Here is a 17,717-nt window from a genome sequence, read left to right as displayed (position 1 = left end):
AGAGGAGGGAGGTGGTCTGCCCAAGGGCACCCAGCTGCCATGTGGCTGTGGGGCACCAGAGTCAGAGCCCCAGTTTAGTTCTTGTTGCTCCTCTTGGGGTCCTCACCCAGCCTGACCCGCATCCTCCAAACCCCTAGACTCAACCATTCCCTTTACCTCGGTGCCCCCAACTCTGCTTTGTTGCTCTCAGCTCCTCTTCCTTCAAGGAGAAGCTCTATTGGCTCCCCCAGCCCAGAGAGCTTGTCCTCCCAGGATGAGCTCCTGGGGCCCAGGAGGTGGGAGGTTGCACTTGGATACATTGTCAATGGTCAAATTTGGGAAAAACTGGGTTCACTCAAGGTAAAGAGTTTTTTTACTGCAGGACTCATTAGTGCCTTTAACCTGCCATTGAGTATCGTGAATGTCAAGGAAATTAACAGCCAGAACTTAGAGACAACCAAGACGTCCAATAGGTGACTGGATAAGCAAACTGTGGTACATCCGGAATATTACTCAGCGCTCCAAAGAAATGAGCTATTAAGCCATGAAAGACATGGAGGAGCCTTAAAGACATATTAGAAAGTGAAAGAAGCCAGTCTGACAAGGTTACTTCCTGTGTGATTCCAACTATATGACATTCTGGAAAAGGAAAAACTATGGAGACAGTAAGAAGATCATGTTGTCAGGGGTTTGGGGAGAGGGAGAGAGGGAGTAAGGAATGCAGAGGTGGAGCATGAGGGATTTTTAGGGCAAGGGAACTATTTTGTGTGATACTGAAGTGGTGGATACATGTAATTATACATTTGTCAAAATCCGTAGAATGTACAGCCCCAAGAGGAAACCCTAATCTGTGGCCTTCGGTTGATAATGATGCATCAGTGTGGGTTTATCAGTTGTAACCACTGTGCCACTCTGATGGGGATGCTGATGGGAGGGGAAGCTGTGTGTGGGGGGATACGTGGGAATTCTCTGTATTTTCTGCTCAGTTTTGCTGTGAACCTAAAACTGCTCTAAAAGAAAATTTATTAATTAAAAAAAAATAACACCAGGGAGTGGAAGTGTTACAAAGGAAAAATAAAACAGGAGTGAGGGGCTAGAGAATGACGGGGTGGGCTGGCTGTTTTAGATAGGGTGGGGGTCCGGGACATTGATCAGATGCTTAAACGAGGCAGGAAGCGAGCCTGTGGACCTCGGGGCAGAGCTTCCCAAACCAGGAGCAGCGAACACAAAGGCCCTGGGGCAGGAAGGTGGTTGGAGGTGAGGATAAGCAGACAGACTGGGCTCCATGTCCGCCTGCAGGCCAGCAAGCCCAGGATCTGTCCTCAGTGAGATGCTGAGTCACCGAGGGTTTCGGCAGAGTGTGATGCGTCAAAACTCTGTGTTTTAAAAAGATGACTGTCTGGCAGGCAGACAGTAGGGGGCAAGGGTGGAAGCAGGGAGACCTGTCAAGAGACTAGACAGTCCTCCAGGTGAGATGATGGCGGGGCTGCGGACCCATGTGTCTCTGCAGAGGGCGTGCGGGGTAGCTGGGTTCCAGGTACAGGGAAGGGATCGTCACTGGGATGTGGGCTGAGGGATGGGGAGGAATCCAGGTATCTGGTTTGAGCTTTAGAGGAACAGTGGTGTCACTTTCTGAGATGCAGAAGACCAGGGTTGGAGCAGACTTGGGAGTAATCAGGAGTTGCCCTGGGATGTGTCAACCTGTCCAACATCCAGATGGGGCGTTGGGGGCGGGGGGTGACCGGAGTTACAGGCTGGAGCTCAGTGGCAGAGTTGGGACTGGAAGTATAAGCGTGGGGTATCTAATGCCACGCGCCTGGCTGAGGTCACCTGGAGGGGAGGTGGAGATGGGGAGGAAAAGAGGCCCCACCTGAGCCCTGGAGACTGAGGAGTGACAGAGGTGGGGGGGTGTCAGAGGAGCTGAGGGGACACGTATGTCGGGGCCTATGGGGTGGCAGCCAAGTGGCCATGGGAGGAGGGTTAGGGAGGGACCAGGGGCTTTGCATCGTGGGGGTCAGTGGTGGCCACTGAGGACCAGAGCCAGATTGCAGGGGCCTCCTGAGGGGGTGGAGACAGGGCATATGGCAGCCTTCCCGGGAGTGAGCCCAGGGCAGGAGCTGAGGGCACAGTGCAGAATAGGGGGGCCTTGTTTTTTTTAAATGAGAGAAATGGCACCATGTTTCTCTCTTGAAGGGAAAGATTCTGTGTGGAGGGAAAACCCCATCACGTGGGAGGGGGCAGAATTGTCGGAGTGATGCAGCTGGAGAGACGAGAGGGCCCCGGCTGGTGCCCCGCGGGAGGGAGGCAGAGCCTGGTGGGGGCGGGGTGTGGGGCATTCTCTTTAGACTACTCCCCTTTCTCGGAGCATGGGCTGCGCAGTCAGCGGAGCGAGGAAGGAGGCGGTGCTGTGAAACATGGGTCGTCTTCGTGGTTCTCACAGCCGCTGTGTGATGCAGGTGCCATCATTCCCACCTTGCAGATGAGAAAGGAGCCCAAGGGTGACTTGCCAGGAAGGGACGGGAGTGGGGTTTGAACAGGGCCTGGCGGATTCCAAGGGCACTCCTGGGTGTTCCTGTGGGATCTCAGGATGGGTCCACACCCGGCTTGTCCAGCCCCCCTGCCTATGCAGCCCTTCGCCTGCAGGGCGACTCAGGGCTCAGAGAGGGGAGGTGACTGCCCCAGGGTCACACAGAGTGACACAGGGTGGACCCAGTGGACTCCCTGTGAGCCAAACCTGGGCCAGGAATCCATTCATCCTGACAGGGGACCAGGATGACTTTTTGGGTCCCTGGTAGCAATATCCATTTGGACCCCCCGTGTCTAACAGTCTAACTGGGTATTCCTCTTTCTCCAGTGACGGTTATCCAAGGAAATGGCTAAGTCTTTGTAGGAGGGACTGGGGGCATCATTACCACATCTTCTTGGTCCGGGGTCGCACGGCCGTTACTCCTGGGCACCTGCTCCCTCCTTCGCTCACCCGGACCTGCAGCCTCGCTGTGGTCTGGAAACCGGGCAAGGGATCATGGCTGTTCATTGCGGGGCGGCCCTCAGCCCCTCATCATCAGGCCTCGGTTTCTTTTGATTTTATGGAGTGGGCAGTGTCCTTGTTGGTGCCTGTCTGGCTTGGCCCTGGGGACCCAGGTCCTCAGCTCTGTGGGTCAGGCCCTCCCAGCTGCCGCTCTGACCTTGCCCGTAGTCTTAATAATTGCACTCACCTTGCTTCTGACGAGTAAGCACTGTCAGCTGGCCTCTGATTTGGGCATCCTAGCATCTCCACTGCTGTTGGGGCGCCCAGTTCTGTAACAGCAGCTCCCACTCTCCCAGCTTCAGAGGACACTCACCCCCGAGCTTGTCAGGCTGCTGGCGCCCCTCACTCCAGCACTTTCCTGTGGCCTTGGTACAGGGAGTGTCTGTGAGGCTGTCCCGCAGAAGATAGACAGCTGGTGGGTTTTCTGGCGCGGCATAGCCACCGGAACATGCCCACTGCTCCGAACCTTCCGCTCCCTTCCTGCACTGTCTGACACGGCAGCCCGGCATTTCTCCTTCTCGTGCTGTGCCCATCACTTTCTCCCAGCAATGTGTTAACACCGTCTTTCTGGGTCCTTGCCAGGGTGTTAATTCTTGTATTGTGGGATTAACTCTCCTTTATCCAACTTTACGTCCTGACTCCACCCCACAATCTAGCATCTCAGATGCATCCCGCCTGTTCTCCTGGCTTCCGCCAGTGTGATGGCTCCCACCTGCCCCCGGGCTGAGGTGTAACTTATCCTGGTTGTCCTCTGGGGCCAGGAGAGCAGGGGGCAGACCTGAGGCAGGATCCTCAGCCTCATCTTCAGGCAGGGGGGCGTGCTGGGCTCTGAGGGCTCGCTTCTGCGTCCAACTCTCTCCCAAGCGGGGCCTGACCTTGGTGCCACAGACTCATCCTGGGCTGAGAGTCAACCTTTTCCACGTTCCGCTCTGCTTATAATTAAGCCCTGCGCCAGCCCCTCAGCTTTTCTCTCCCCTCCAGCTGCAGGAGAGACGGATTTCTGTGCAGCTAAGGAGGTCCTTGGCTTTCACACTTGGCCTTAAATTAGGGTGAAGCACTCTCAGCCTTTCATTGTCGTCTGCAGGGCGTCAGAGGCCCCAGCCCCAGCCATCTGGTTCATGGGCGTTATCATTGATTACTGCGCCCCCAGCCTCTGGGACCCTGAGATGCTGCCCCTGGGTGCACAGCCTTCCCCTCCCCCTGGGAAAGGGTCAGCGGCCTCCTCAGGCTGCCAGTCCTCCTGGCGCAGTCGTGGTCCTCACTGCCAGCCGCTCGTGGGTGACCCAGCTCCCGTCCCGAGTTCAGGGGCTGCTTCCTAGAAGCACTCACCCCTGACACCAGCTGGCTGGGTTGGTTCCTGGGGAAACAGACTCTGAAATGAAGATTTGTGCAGAGGCCGCTCATTGGGAGGTGCTGTCAGGAACAAGCTTATAAGAGGGGTGGGCAGCAGGACGGGCAGAGAGAGGGAGGGTTGAACCCAGGCTCGTTGACCCCACGGGGAGCGCCCAGGGTGGCGTGGCACTTCCGAGTTGTCCTGAATTAGGGCAAAGTGTCCAGGCCCATGTCAACAGTTGTTGGCTGTGAGCTGTTCCCTGGGAGGGGCTGTGAGGCGGAGGGCAGCTCTTGGCGAGGGACTCTGAGGGTTGTCAGTAAACACTGCCCGCAGCTGGGAGAAGGTGCCTTTGTCCTGAAGCAGGGCTTCCAGATGGCACAGCACACAGCACTGCGCACAACTGATTCAGCCTTTCAACTGTTGATGGACATTTTGGGTTGCTTTGGGGCTAATATGAATGCCATGGCTGGGAGCATTCGTGTATAGGTCTTTGGGTGGCCATGTGCTCATTACTGCGGAGCGTATACTCAAGTGTGGGTCTAAGGTACACACGTGCTGAACTTAGTAGCTATCGCTAAATAGTATTCCAAAGCGGCTGTACCATTTTACACCTCCACCAGCAGTGCTTGAGAGTTCTGGTTGCTCTGCATCCTTGCCAACACTTGATACTGTCTGTCCTTTTATTTTAGCCGTTCTGGTCCAGACGTCAGTGATTTTTACATGCAGTCAGGGTGGGGAACCACTCCTCCCCAGTAGGTGGGTGGATGTGAGATTTGGGGAGCCCTGGGACCACCCCCATCTGATTATACCTGGTCTCCATTTCCAGCAGTCTTCTTCAAAACCAAATCCTGGCAGATGCAATAAATGTCATCAGATGGTAACAGCCTTGTGTGACTTGGTTTGTCCAACTCCTTTCAGGCTGAGATTCCAGCTCTGAAGGGTCATGGGAAGGAAACAGGTGAATTTTGATGCCTAGGAGGCCACGCTTCTGTGGGGTCTCTTGAGGACACTGGGGAGCAGCCACGGTGACTCACCCTGTCCAGTGTCTCATGGTTTCCAAACTGCTTTCTCATCTCAGCTCCTTCGGGCCTCATGCAGCCCTAAGAGGCAGCAAGAGAACATGGTATCAGCCCCATTTGACAGAAGCGGAAACTGAGGCCAATCACTCGTGCGAAGTCACACAGCAAGTTAGTGGCAAAGTGAGCCGTGGACCCAGCGATGGATTCCAAGTCCAGGGCCCCAAATTTACTTCTTGGTTTAATTGTCCTACGCCCGCCTCCCTTCCTCTGGAAAGCAGCTCAGGGCCAGCTCCTTCGTGGGTTTAACCCCCTCTGCCCAGTTCCCCAGTACTCCCCGCCTTGTTTCATGGTGTGCCCCGGCCTGTTGCCCATCGATGCCCTCTTAGAAGCAGGTCATTCCCAGGGCTCTCTGGGGCTCACTGCTAGTTAGACCAGAGCCGCTCCATCCTTGGTGCTCAGGAGTCTCCTGGGGACCTTGCTGAGAGACTCTGAGTCAGGAGGTCTGGTGGGCCTGACATTGTGCGTTTCTCATGACCTCCCAGGCGATGCCAGTGCTGCTGGTCCGTGGACCACACTTTGAGTAGTGAGGAGTTAGACCACTCCCCATCTGTGGGCTGTATAGGCGGGTCTTTATGCTGTGCTTGGCACCCCCCACGGAGCTCAGGTCAGCGCTGGTTAGTGACTGTCTGGACTGTGTCATGAGTGTTAGTTACTACAAGTTCAAGCATCTCTCCAGTTTTCCCATCATGGGACCTACCATTCAAGTCATTTGGCTCAGTACAAAGCCCCTTATTCTTAACACCTCCCTCAGGAGCGCCTCTATTCCCTCTCTCTTCCTACTCTCTTCTCTTTCCTCTTCTGTCAACACTCCTAATTCCCACCCTCCTCCCCTGCAAACAGGCAGGATCTCAGCTAAGCATTAGGCAGAAAGCTGGCTGAACAAACTTATTTATACTAAAGTGTGAATGACTCACATCTCCTCCCTTAACCCTTCCAGTGGTTATTTAGATGCGAAAAAGGAGCTTTCAGTGGTTGGAAAAGTTAACAGTGAGTGAAAGAACAGGAAATACTCAGGAATTCTTTCCTGTACCCCTAATATTTCCCAAACCTGGATTGATGATTGACATCCTATAAGGGAACTTTTGAAAAATAAAACAAAACAAAACAGGGACACTTGGGTTTTACCCCAGACCAGCAGAATCAGAATCTCCAGGGGGGAGACCGTACTATGCATTTGTTTAGAGGAGATTTTGTCGCACCTCCCGGGTGAGAAACCTCTTTCCTAAATCATACCATGGCTACAAGTTGTGGGTCCATTTCCGTCGGTTTCTAAAGGTGAGAGAATTACTCAGAGCATCCCTGTCTCGCCCGGGAAACCGTAGACTGGGAAGAAACGGTGCCCAGATGAGGTGTTCAGGGCTGGCTCCTGCTGGAGCTCAGTGGCTTCCAGGCCACTGGTCCTCAGGGAGGGTGACCCTCTGCTTCCTCATCTCTGCAGCGGGGATGGAGCAGCTCCCCGTGGCCCACCCCGCGGCTGGAGTGGGAAAGTGGAGAGGCAGCAGGCTGTGGATGAGGGGGATTATGCCTCGGGACAGAGGGCGGCCTGTGAGGGGACGCTGGGGGATGACGTGTGGCAGGGGGCCTGGCGCCTGTGCTGAAGCCTTGGTCACAATGGCTCATTGGGAGTGATTGTGGTAATTATGAAGATTGCACAGGCAAACAGATTGCATTTACATTCTGCTCCCCTGCAAAGGTCATCTATAATTGCGTGACTTCCTCCCCATGGTGGGTAGGAGGCTGCGGTGGGGGCCTGTCAGGGGGTCTCTGGGCTGCAGGCTCGAGCTGAGGGGGCTGGGGGCTGTGGTGGTCTCTGCCAGCCATGCGGGAGAGGCTGGCGGGTGAGCTCTCGGCGCAGAGGCCGCTCCCCCTGCCCCTCCATGGTGATGCCCGGCTCCCAGGCACAGTTGCAGCTGAGCTGGCTGGACTTGGGGCACGCGGTGATCCCTGACCCACGGCGCGGCGACCCCTGGCCGAGGTAGTGATCTGTCCTGCCTGTCGGTTTACCTGGAGGCCTCAGCTCCAGCCCCACTCAGCCTGACGTGGTGCGGGGCCTCACGCAGTCACCTCCCTTCGCTGGTTGTCTTTCTCTACAAAACAAAGGAGTTGGGCCAGACCCGGTGGCCTTGGGAGGCCCTTTCCAGGTCTGGATTCCAGGAATCCAGACTTTGGTGCCCAAGTTTTGTGGGAGATTTGTGTGTGGGCTTTGGAGTCAGACAGAATAGAGTTTGAATCCTGGCTCAGTCCTGCTGTGTGTACTGAGCCACTGACTTCACCTCTCTGATCCCCAGTTTCCTATTTAAAAATAGAGATAATGGTGTACATCTCTTAGGTTTGTTGTTGGGATTAAAGGAGATAATAACGATGGAATAGATAGCTGGCATAATTGAGTGCTTCCTCTGTGTCAGGCATGGTTCCAGAGGCTTTTCTTGTTCTAAGTCTTGTAGTCCTCTCAGATGTCCTGTGAGGTAAGAGCTGCTGTTGTCCCCAGTTTAAAGATGAGGAAGCACAATGGTGGGAAGTGTGGACAGACAGGCTTCCACCAGATGTCAGCTGCCGTTACGATCACCCCTTCTGTCCTCCTTGGGGAGCTTCTCCAGTGAGGCCCCCCATTTGCTATGTGGGTGCTTACCTCTGCACCTCTGCTCGAGCCCTTCCCCCTCTGAGCTCCCCTTCCTCTCGGGCGCTCCAAGGCTGCACCCCAGCCCTGCCTCCAAGCACACCTCCCCGGCAGCCGGACCTCTCTGGTTCTGTGGCACGGACAGCCTGCCCCACCCCGTCCAGCACCTTTTTACCACCTGACTCTGTGGCCTCTCCCAAGGCCACCCTCGATCGCCTGGGACTGAACCCACAGCCAGTTCCTTTTCTTCTCCTCGGATGCACCTGGCACAGCACTGGGCGTGGAAGGTACTGGGGCACTGTGTGTGTGAAAAGTTCCAGGGCTGGAATCTCCCATAGTCACCCCAGGCCCAGCGTAAACCCCACTGAATCCCTCCACGGGCCATGCCCCATGCTAGAAACTGGGAATTCGAGACCAGTATGAGATGGCCCAGGACCAAGAAGACTTCGGTGCCGCAGGACAACCGTTCTCAGCCCAGGATGCCCTTGGGAACCACCTGAGGAGCTCCAGGTTCCTGATGCCTGGGTCCCACCACAGAGATTCTGGGCTGCAGCCTGGACTTAGGGAGTTTTAAAAGCATCCTAGGTAAGAAAACTGGGTATCCACGTGCAGAAGAATGAAGTTGGACCTTACCTTACTCCGTATACAAAAGTGAACACAGAATGGATCAAAGACTTAAATGTAAGAACCAAAACTATAAAACTCTTGGAAGAAAACACAGGGGAGACTCTTCATCATGTTGGATTTGGCAGTGATTTCTTGGACGTGACACCAAAAGCACAGGCAACAAAGAAAGAAAAAATAAATAAATTGAACTTCATCAAAATATAAAAATTTTGTGCATCAAAGGACACTATCAAGAGAGTAAAAAAGACAGTATACAGAATGGGAGAAAATATTTGCAAATCATATATCCAATAGGCAATTGATATTCAGAATATATAAAGAACTCTTACAATTCAACAACAAAGAACCAAATAACCCAGTTAAAAAATAAGCAAAGGACTTGAATAGACATTTCTCCAAAGAAGATATGCAGATGGCTAATAAGCACATGAAAAGATGTTCAACATCACTAATCATCAGGGAAATGCAAATCAAAGCTACAATGAGCTGCCACTTCACACCCATTAGAATGGTCATTATCAAAAACCCCCAGAAAATAACAAGTGTTGGTGAGAATGCGAGGAAGTTGGAACTCTTCTGCATTGCTGATGGGAATGTAAAATGGTCCAGCCACTGTGGAAAACAGTTTGGTGGTTCATCAAAAAGTTAAACATAGAATATGATCCAACATCCCGCTTCTAGGTATCTACCCCAAAGAATGGAAAGCAAGGACTGAAACTGGTGCTTGTACACCGGTGTTCATCGCAGCGCTGTTCACAGTGGCCGAAGGGTGAAAACAACCCAAGTATCCCAAATGGGATGGATAAACAAAATGTGGCGTATGCAGACAGTGACATATTATTCAGCTTTAAAAAGAATGAAATTCTGACACATGCCACAACATGGATGAACCTTAGAAACATTATGCTAAGTGAAAGAAGCCCGTCACAGAAGGACAAGTATTGTGATTCCGTTTACTATGAGGTGCCTCGACCAGGCAGATTCATGGACAGGAGGTAGAATGCTGGTTGCCAGGGGCTGGAGGGAGGGGGAGGGAGAGGGAGTTATCAGTGGGCACAGTTTCAGTCTGGGGTGATAAAAACGTTCTAGAGGGGGCTGGCCCCGTGGCCGAGTGGTTAAGTTCGCGCGCTCCGCTGCAGGCGGCCCAGTGTTTCGTTGGTTCGAATCCTGGGCACGGACATGGCACTGCTCATCAAACCACGCTGAGGCAGCGTCCCACATGCCACAACTGGAAGGACTCACAACGAAGAATATACAACTATGTACCGGGGGGCTTTGGGGAGAAAAAGGAAAAAAATAAAATCTTTAAAAAAAAAAAAAAACGTTCTAGAGATGGATCGTGATGCTGGTTGCATAACAATGTGAATATACTTCCTTGTACACTTAAAAATGGTTAAAGTGGTAAATTTTACGTTATGTCTGTTTTACCACAATTAAAAAAAAGTGTTCCAAGTGATTCTCATGTGCATCTGGGCTGAGAAGCTCTCTGAGAGGGGTCGGCAGGTCAGCACGAAGATAATAGTTGTAGTTAAGGAGTCCAGCACGGTGATAGAGGTGGGTGTGTCTGGGAGGAGAACGGGCGCATCCACGGAGAAAGGGGGGGGGGGGTCAGGGAAGGTGTCTTCCCACGAGGCAGCCTACCTGATGATTAGGACGTCAGTTCTAGAGCCAGACTGCTGGGTTATCCCACCTCGCTCAGTGAGTTTGGGGAGTGACTTGGGAAGATTACCCCTCTGTGCCTCAGTTTCCTCATCTATAAAATGGGAATCATAATCATGCCTGCCCTATGGGGAAGCTATGAGGTTAAACACGGTAATCCAGGAAAGCATTTAGGACAGTATCTGCTCCATAATTGTTGGCTAATTTTATGGTAATCTGAATATACCATAATTTATTAATCAATTTCCCCAACTATGGACATTTAGGTTTTCTCCCTTTCCTGATGTAACAAAATTGCAAAGGGGGGGCCGGCCCGGTGGGGTGGTGGTTAAGTTTGCACACTTCACTTTGGCAGCCTGGGGTTCACAGGTTTGGATCCCGGGCATGGACCTAGCACCGCTCATCAAAGCCACACTGTGGCAGCATCCCACGTACAAAATAGAGGACGACTGGCACAGATGTTAGCTCAGGGCTAATCTTCCTCACACACACACACACACACACACACACAGAATTGCAAAGGACATTCTTGGGTTTGTTTTCTTGAGCAGATGTTAAGAGAGTATGCCAAGAGTTGGGATTCCTAAGTTGTAGGTATGGGCGTGTCAACGTTCTGGGACACGGCCACAGTGCTCTCCAGTGTTGGGAAGACCACTGGGGTCTCTCTTGACAGAATTATTTCAATATGATTTAAGTTCGTGAACCCTGTGTTCAGCTGTGTGAGCCCCGCGGTTGGGATGACATTCAAGATGGTGGCACTTGGGCTGCCAGTTGCAGAAAAAACAACTCAAAATGGCTGAAATCATTGTTTCTCAAATTCGATTCTGTATGTAGAGCACAGATTACCTGTTAAAATGCAGACTCCGAGTCAGTAGGTCTCAGAGTGCGGGCTGGGGCCCGAGAGTCTCCATTTCTCTCGGGCTTCCGGGGGGATGCTAATGTGGCTGGTCCGCCAGCTGCGCTTTCAGGAGCAACAGTTCTCAGACTTGGCCGCACATTGAAACACTTGCAGGAACTTAAAAAAATACTGGTTCTTGGGCCCTACACTCAGAGATTCTGACTTAACTGGTGTGGGGTGAGTTTTTAAAGCTTCCCAGGTGTTCTAATGAGCCGCAGAGTTTGGGAACTACTTGCTTAAATGAAAAGGAAGACTGCTTGTCTCACTCGCCAGGTTCTCCTGAGGACAGCTTCTGCGCTGGTGAATTCCGTGATCAACCACCGCCAGGAACCAGCCTCTCTCCATCCTCCGTCGGTAGGTTTGGTCCTCGAGCTAGCGCCCCCTGGGGTCACAAGATGCTGCCACGGCTCCAGGCGTCATGTGCAGACTTGACAACATCCAAGGAGACAAGGCACTGTTCTTCCCAGTGTCTCTTATCATCAACGAGGAGACCCTTCCCAGAAGCCCTTTCCCTCTGGTCTAACTGGCCAGGGGAATAGGATGGCCTCAGAGGACTCTGACCAGGGGTTCTCAACATGGGATCCCAGGACGAGGAGCATCAGCATCGCCTGGGCTCTTGATAGAAATTCCAGTTCTCCAGCCCCGCCACAGACCTACTGAATCAGAAACTTTGGGAGTGAGGCCCTGCAGTCTGTCTTTTAACAGCTCCTCTGGGCGATTCTCATGTACCTTCAGCTTTGAGAACCACTGACTTAGAGTTTAAGCCTTAGACCAGCGGTTCTCCACCTGGGTTGGTGTTGCCGCCCAGGAGACATTTGGCAATGTCTGGAGGTGTTTTTGGTTGTTATAACTCAGAGGTGGCGGCTACTGGCATCTAGGGGGTAGAAGCCAGGATGCTGCCAGACATCCTACATTGCACAGGGCAGCCCCCCCAGCAAAGAATCATCCAGCCCCACTTGTCAGTAGTGCCGAAGCGAAGAAACCCTGCCTTAGGCCAATCAGCGTTTCCTCTTGAGTCCCTCATAATGCAGTGGGGACTCTGGTCAGCGAGGGCAAAGGAGGAACGGCTGTGGGCTAGACAACCAACAGTGTCTGCCACTAAAAACACTTTCACAATAAATCAGACACCCCCACCATCTTTCCCACACTGTCCCCTTGCAGAGCAGCCCTTTCTTTAGAAAGAGACACAGAAACACTATAGAATGCAAAGGACGGGACCTGCAGGGTCACAGAGGTTTCTCTCTGTCAGGATTGGCCAACGCACGGCCCCTGGCCCTCTCCTCTTTGCCCGTGGGGGAGTGTGAAGGGGGCTGCGTTATGGCAGGAGTCATACTTGGTGGCTTACTCCGAGTATTCTTGGTAACACAGTTTTACCAGGAGCGTAATCATCTTCCCTCTAAATATAGCATGTGATTTGAAAGGTTGGCTGCATCCCTAAATGTGATTTTTGCACTGTTTTGGAGCCAATTTTTTGGTCCAAGAAATGCAGCTCCACCGTGTCCTACAAGCAGTGGGGCCGCTGGAATCTGATCGGTAGGGACTCTCCTTTGGGGCGCTGTGAGCGTGTTACACTGGCCGTGCCTGCATTTCTATTCCTTGACCATGCCTTCCAGCACTGTCCGTTTGAACTTGCTGCAGCGATGGAGATGTTCCGTAGCTGCGCTGTCCAGTGTGGTAGCCACCAGCCTCCTGTGGCTGTGGACACGTGAAATGTGTCTAGTGCAACGGAGGAACTGATTTTTTTTTTTTAGGAATTGGATTTTTAATTTTATTTAATTCTGTTTAACTTAAATCTCAATAGTCAAATGGCATTAGTGACTGCTGTAATGGACAGCGCGACCTTAGACCCTGAGTTTTCCCCACGGTGCTTGGCAGCATGCTGGGTCCTGGTGGGGCCTGGGAGGCACTCAGCACACAGACTACTTAGAGCTGGGCGGGTTCTTACTTAGAGGACACTCTGTCCAGTCGATCTCAGCTGAAGGCCCCCAAGATCCAGAGAGGGGCTCGGTTATTTTGAATATTGCAAAAAGCGGTACCCAAATTAAATTTCCCAAGCTGAGGCAGCCCAGTCTCTAGGCTCTTTGCTTTGGGTGGGAACTTCTCAATACAGCATAGAAATATGAGTTATCCCATGCTGATCAGAAACTCTACTCAATAATTAATTGAATAAAAAGTCATTTTTTTTGTCAATTATAAAAAAATTACTTAGCATGTGCATTTGTTTGGTAGACAAAAGTCTTTCAAATCCTGGGGTTCCCTGGGTGAAGAAATACATACAGGGGTCCCCCGGTGGTGCAGAGGTTAGAAATTGCTGATTTGGTCCAACCCCCTCACTTTGTGGGGAGCAAATCAACCCCTAGAGATAGGAGCCACCCATGCAAGGCCTCCTGGCTGGAGTGGGGCCGAGTCAGGACTAAAGGTCCACGTCTTGGGCTTCTTGCAAAAGCCAGTGTCTGAACAGCGTTCTTGTGTCCTGGTGTGTGTGTGCATCTGCCCTGGGCTGTCAGCCCCCCAGGACAGTGATTGTGTCTGTTGGCATCCCCTTTGATCGGTGACCAGAACAGGAGGGAGAGTGAAAAGCCTCTTTGATGGTGGTGGTAGAGAATAGGTGTTACAGGGTAGGACTACTTCTCAAAGTGTGGTCACTGGAACGCCCGCCCGTGGTGTCACAGTGGGAAACTCCCTGGAGAGAAGGTCATAAAAAATGCAAATTCTCGGGCCCCACCACAGACCTACTGTGGCAGTCTGGTCCATTGGTGCTCCCTCCCCCACCCGTGAACCCCACTCCTGGTATTCACACCCTGCTGGAGCCCCCTCCCCTGACACTGACTCTGGGCTTGGCCATGTGACTTGCTTTAGCCAAGGAGACACTGGCCAACATGCCCGAAGCAGAGGCTTGATAGGTGAGTCCTCAGACACTGGGACTTGTCCTTTTGGAGCCCTGAGCTACCACGTAAGTAGGTCCAGCTGCCCTGCTGGAAAGACCCTGTAAGGGAAGGATGTGGGGGTCTGGGCGGAGGGGACAGGAGGGAGATGGGGAGGCACCTAGTCAGCTGCTGGCTACCCCAGCCATCCCAACTGAGGGTCACTCATGTGAATAAAGAAGCCATCTTGGGGGCCAGCCCCATGGCTGAGTGGTTAAGTTCATGCACTCTGCTTTGGCGGCCCAGGGTTTCATAGGTTTGGATCCTGGATGCAGACATACTCCACTCATCAGCCATGCTGTGGAGGCATCCCACATACAAAATAGAGGAAGATTGGGACAGATGTCAGCTCAGGGCTAGTCTTCCTCACCAAGAAAAAAAAAAAAGGAACCAACTTGGACATTTCTGCCATATGGAAGAGAAGAAGAACCCTTCCCTGAACACAGCCAATGCACAGAATCACAAAATGTAATATATCATTGTTTTAAGTCACTAAATGTTTTTGAGTTTTGAAATGCAGCAATAGACAACTGAGATCCCTAGTGAATCAGAGTCTCTGTGGCTGCGGCCAGAATCTCCATTTTATACAAAACTCCAGTTGGTCCTGATGCTTACTAAAGCCGGAGAACCCCTGGGAAGGGCTCTGCCTTTAAAGTGCAAAGGCCTGATTCCAGATGCCACAAGCTGTGTGACTTTGGACAAATTCCTTAGCTTCTCTCATTCTCCATTTCCTTGTGGGTAATACAGAGGTTACGTACAGACTCCAGAGGAAAGTGCTTTGTGAATCTGAACCACCAGCTGGAAGTAAGGTTTATGAGTATTGTCAGCACTGTTGGCCATGCTGGCGCAAGCACTGAGCACCAGCTGTATGCCCAGTGCTAAATTGGTGTGAGTTGCTGTGTCACATTCTGATTGTGAGCATCGTTGTTCAATTTAATTCCCCTGAGATACCAGAGGTGAGAAAGTGGCTGGTGGTGTTCATGGAAGTGGTGCCATGGGGGACAGTCCCTCCAAACCATAGTAAGTCCCGTGACTCCACCTCCAGAGGGTGCCGTGAATCAGACTTCACCACTGCACCGTTGGCCGTCATTGCTCACTTGGACTATTGCAATGGCCTCTTTTAAAAAAATTTTTTATTGAAGTATAACATATACAATGAGGTTCCTAAATCTTAGGTATGCAACTTACTGTGTTTGTACATGTGTGAACACCTGTGAAACCACCACTCAGATGAGGATAGAGAACGTTTCCAGCATCCCAGAGAGCAGCCTCATGCTCCCTCCTGTTGATGGCTCCCGGAAGCATCTGAGAATGTCTTGATTTCCCCTGAGTTCCCGAAGAATATTTTCACTGAACATAGTATCCTGAGCTGACAGTTCTTTTTTTTTTTTCCTTTTTCTCCCCAAAGCCCCCCATACATAGTTGTATATTCTTCGTTGTGTGTCCTTCTAGTTGTGGCATGTGGGACGCTGCCTCAGCATGGTTTGATGAGCAGTGCCATGTCTGTGCCCAGGATTCGAACCAATGAAACACTGGGCCGCCTGCAGCAGAGCGCACGAACTTAACCACTTGGCCATGGGGCCAGCCCCTGACAGTTCTTTCCTTTCAGCAAATGAAAAATATCCTGCCACTTCTGGCCCCCATGGGTTCTGATGAAAAATTCGCTGTTGTTTGAATAGTTTTTCCCTTTTAGATAAGATGTCATTTCTCTCTCTTTGCTTTCAAGACTTTTTCTTTGTCTTTAGTTTTCAGGAGTTTGGGTATGACGTATCTTGGAGTAGATTTCTTAGCATTTACCTATTTGGAGTTAATTAAGCTCTTAAATCTATACGTTTATGTCTTTTGCCAAATTTGGGATTTTTTTCAGCCACTATTTCTTTGAATACTTTTTCAGCCCCACATTCTTTCTTCTTTCCTTCTGGGACTCTAACAACGTGAACGTTGGAGCTTTTGGTGTAGTCCAATAGATTCCTGAGGCTGCATTCATTTTTTTTTCAGTCTATTTTCTCTCTGTTGTTCAGCTTGGGTAGTTTCTATTGTCTATCTTCATGTTCACTAATTCTTCCCTCTCTTGTCTCCATTCTGTTGTTGAGTCCATCCAATGAGCTTTCAGTTCCAAAATTTCAATTTGGTTTTGCTTAATATCTTCTGTTTCTTTGCTAAGGCTTTCTTTTTTTTTCATTTGTTTCAAGTGTGTTCATAATTGCTTGTTGAAGCATGTTTAAGATTGCAGTTTTAACATCTTTGTCAGCGGCTGGGATGTAGCCGCTGTAGCCGAGTGATGAAGTTTGCTCCCTCTGCTTCAGCCCCCCAGGGTTCACCGGTTCGGATCCTGGGCATGGACCTAGCACCGTTCATCAAGCCATGCTGTGGCAGCATCCCATGTAGAAGAACTAGAAGGACTTACTTATGAATAGGATATACAGCTATGTACTAGGGCTTTGGGGAGGGAAAAAAAAAAGATTTCAGATTTGAAATATTAAAAAAAAAAACTCCTTGTCAGATAATTCCAATATTTGTGTCATCTTGGTGTTGGCGTCTGTGGGTTGCTTTTCCCCTTCAGGTGCAATTGTCCTGGTTCTTGGTATGACACATCATTTTTATGTTGTATCCTGGACCTTTGGGGTGGTATGTTATGAGACACTGGCTCTTAATGAAATCTTCTGTTTAACAGGCCTCCTCTAACACTGCACCTTATTGATGCCATGTGTGGGTGGAAGACCAGGTTCCCCAGTTGACCTTGGTTGACAGCCTGGTGGGGGACAGGCGTGCCTTCTTCCTGCTGGTCAGGGGTGGGAGTTCCAGCGTCCCACTAGACCTCCACTCATACCTCCCTGCCTAGGAAGGGAGGGGTGGCTCATTACTGCTCCCTGTGTGGTCTCCACTGACCTGTTACTGCTGGGGGATGGTGAAAGGCCTGACTAGGACTTCCCTGACACCAACCCAGCGTGGAGAGGAAGGGGCACCTTGTTACCGCTGGGTGACGATGGAGATCCTGGCTCCTCTCTCATTCTTCTGTTACCCCCCTGGTGGGAGGGCATGGGCCCTGTTCACAGCCAGGCAAGGCTCCCCACTCGGCCTCTGCTCATGCAGCTGGGGCTGCAGTTTTTTTCATGGTGTTTGGCTAGAGTAGGGCATTTATTGTTTTAAAGGTTTTTTGTCTTACTAGAATGTGCCTTTCCCAGTCCTTTGGCTAGAGACAGCAGGCTTTTCTTGGGGTGGTTTTTGTCCACATTCATTGGCATTTCTGGGTTGCTGACTTCTCCAGCTCCAAATCTGGGATATATTGAGCAAAAAGGAAACCCAGAGAACTCACTGTTGTATTGTTTTTTGAGGTCCCTATTCAGACTGCCTTCTTCTCTCCCCTTTTAGAGTCCTCATAGGTTTGTTTTATATATAACGTCCAGGGTTTTCAGCTGTAGTTTGCAGGAGGAATAGGGAGAAGTACGTATACTCCATCTAGCCCAGGAACCAGAAGTCCAGATGTGCCTCTTCTTGAACTTCATATGCATAGAGTCCACTGTGTATGTTCTTTTAAGTCTGGTTTCTCTTGCTTAGCATGACGTCTTGAGA

At 51.3% G+C, this 17,717-nt stretch overlaps 1 protein-coding gene across 4 annotated transcripts in view; it reads left to right on the top strand.

Annotated features, from left to right (window-relative positions):
- The window catches only part of PACSIN1 (protein kinase C and casein kinase substrate in neurons 1), a 53,708-nt gene that overhangs the window by 12,470 nt on the left and 23,521 nt on the right, over nt 1-17,717 (top strand). Inside the window, exon 2 of one of the 4 annotated variants that reach the window (XM_070515071.1) lies at nt 11,494-11,574. The exons of the other annotated variants lie outside the window; for them this stretch is intronic. The gene's annotated coding sequence lies outside the window, so the exon portion shown is untranslated. The remainder of the gene's footprint in view (nt 1-11,493; nt 11,575-17,717) is intronic. 4 annotated transcript variants of the gene reach the window in all.

The sequence above is a fragment of the Equus asinus genome, chromosome 8 (assembly GCF_041296235.1).
Source record: "Equus asinus isolate D_3611 breed Donkey chromosome 8, EquAss-T2T_v2, whole genome shotgun sequence".
Classification (NCBI taxonomy): Eukaryota; Metazoa; Chordata; class Mammalia; order Perissodactyla; family Equidae; genus Equus; species Equus asinus.
Note: the sequence above shows the minus strand (reverse complement) of the source record. Positions and strands in the feature narration are given on the sequence as shown.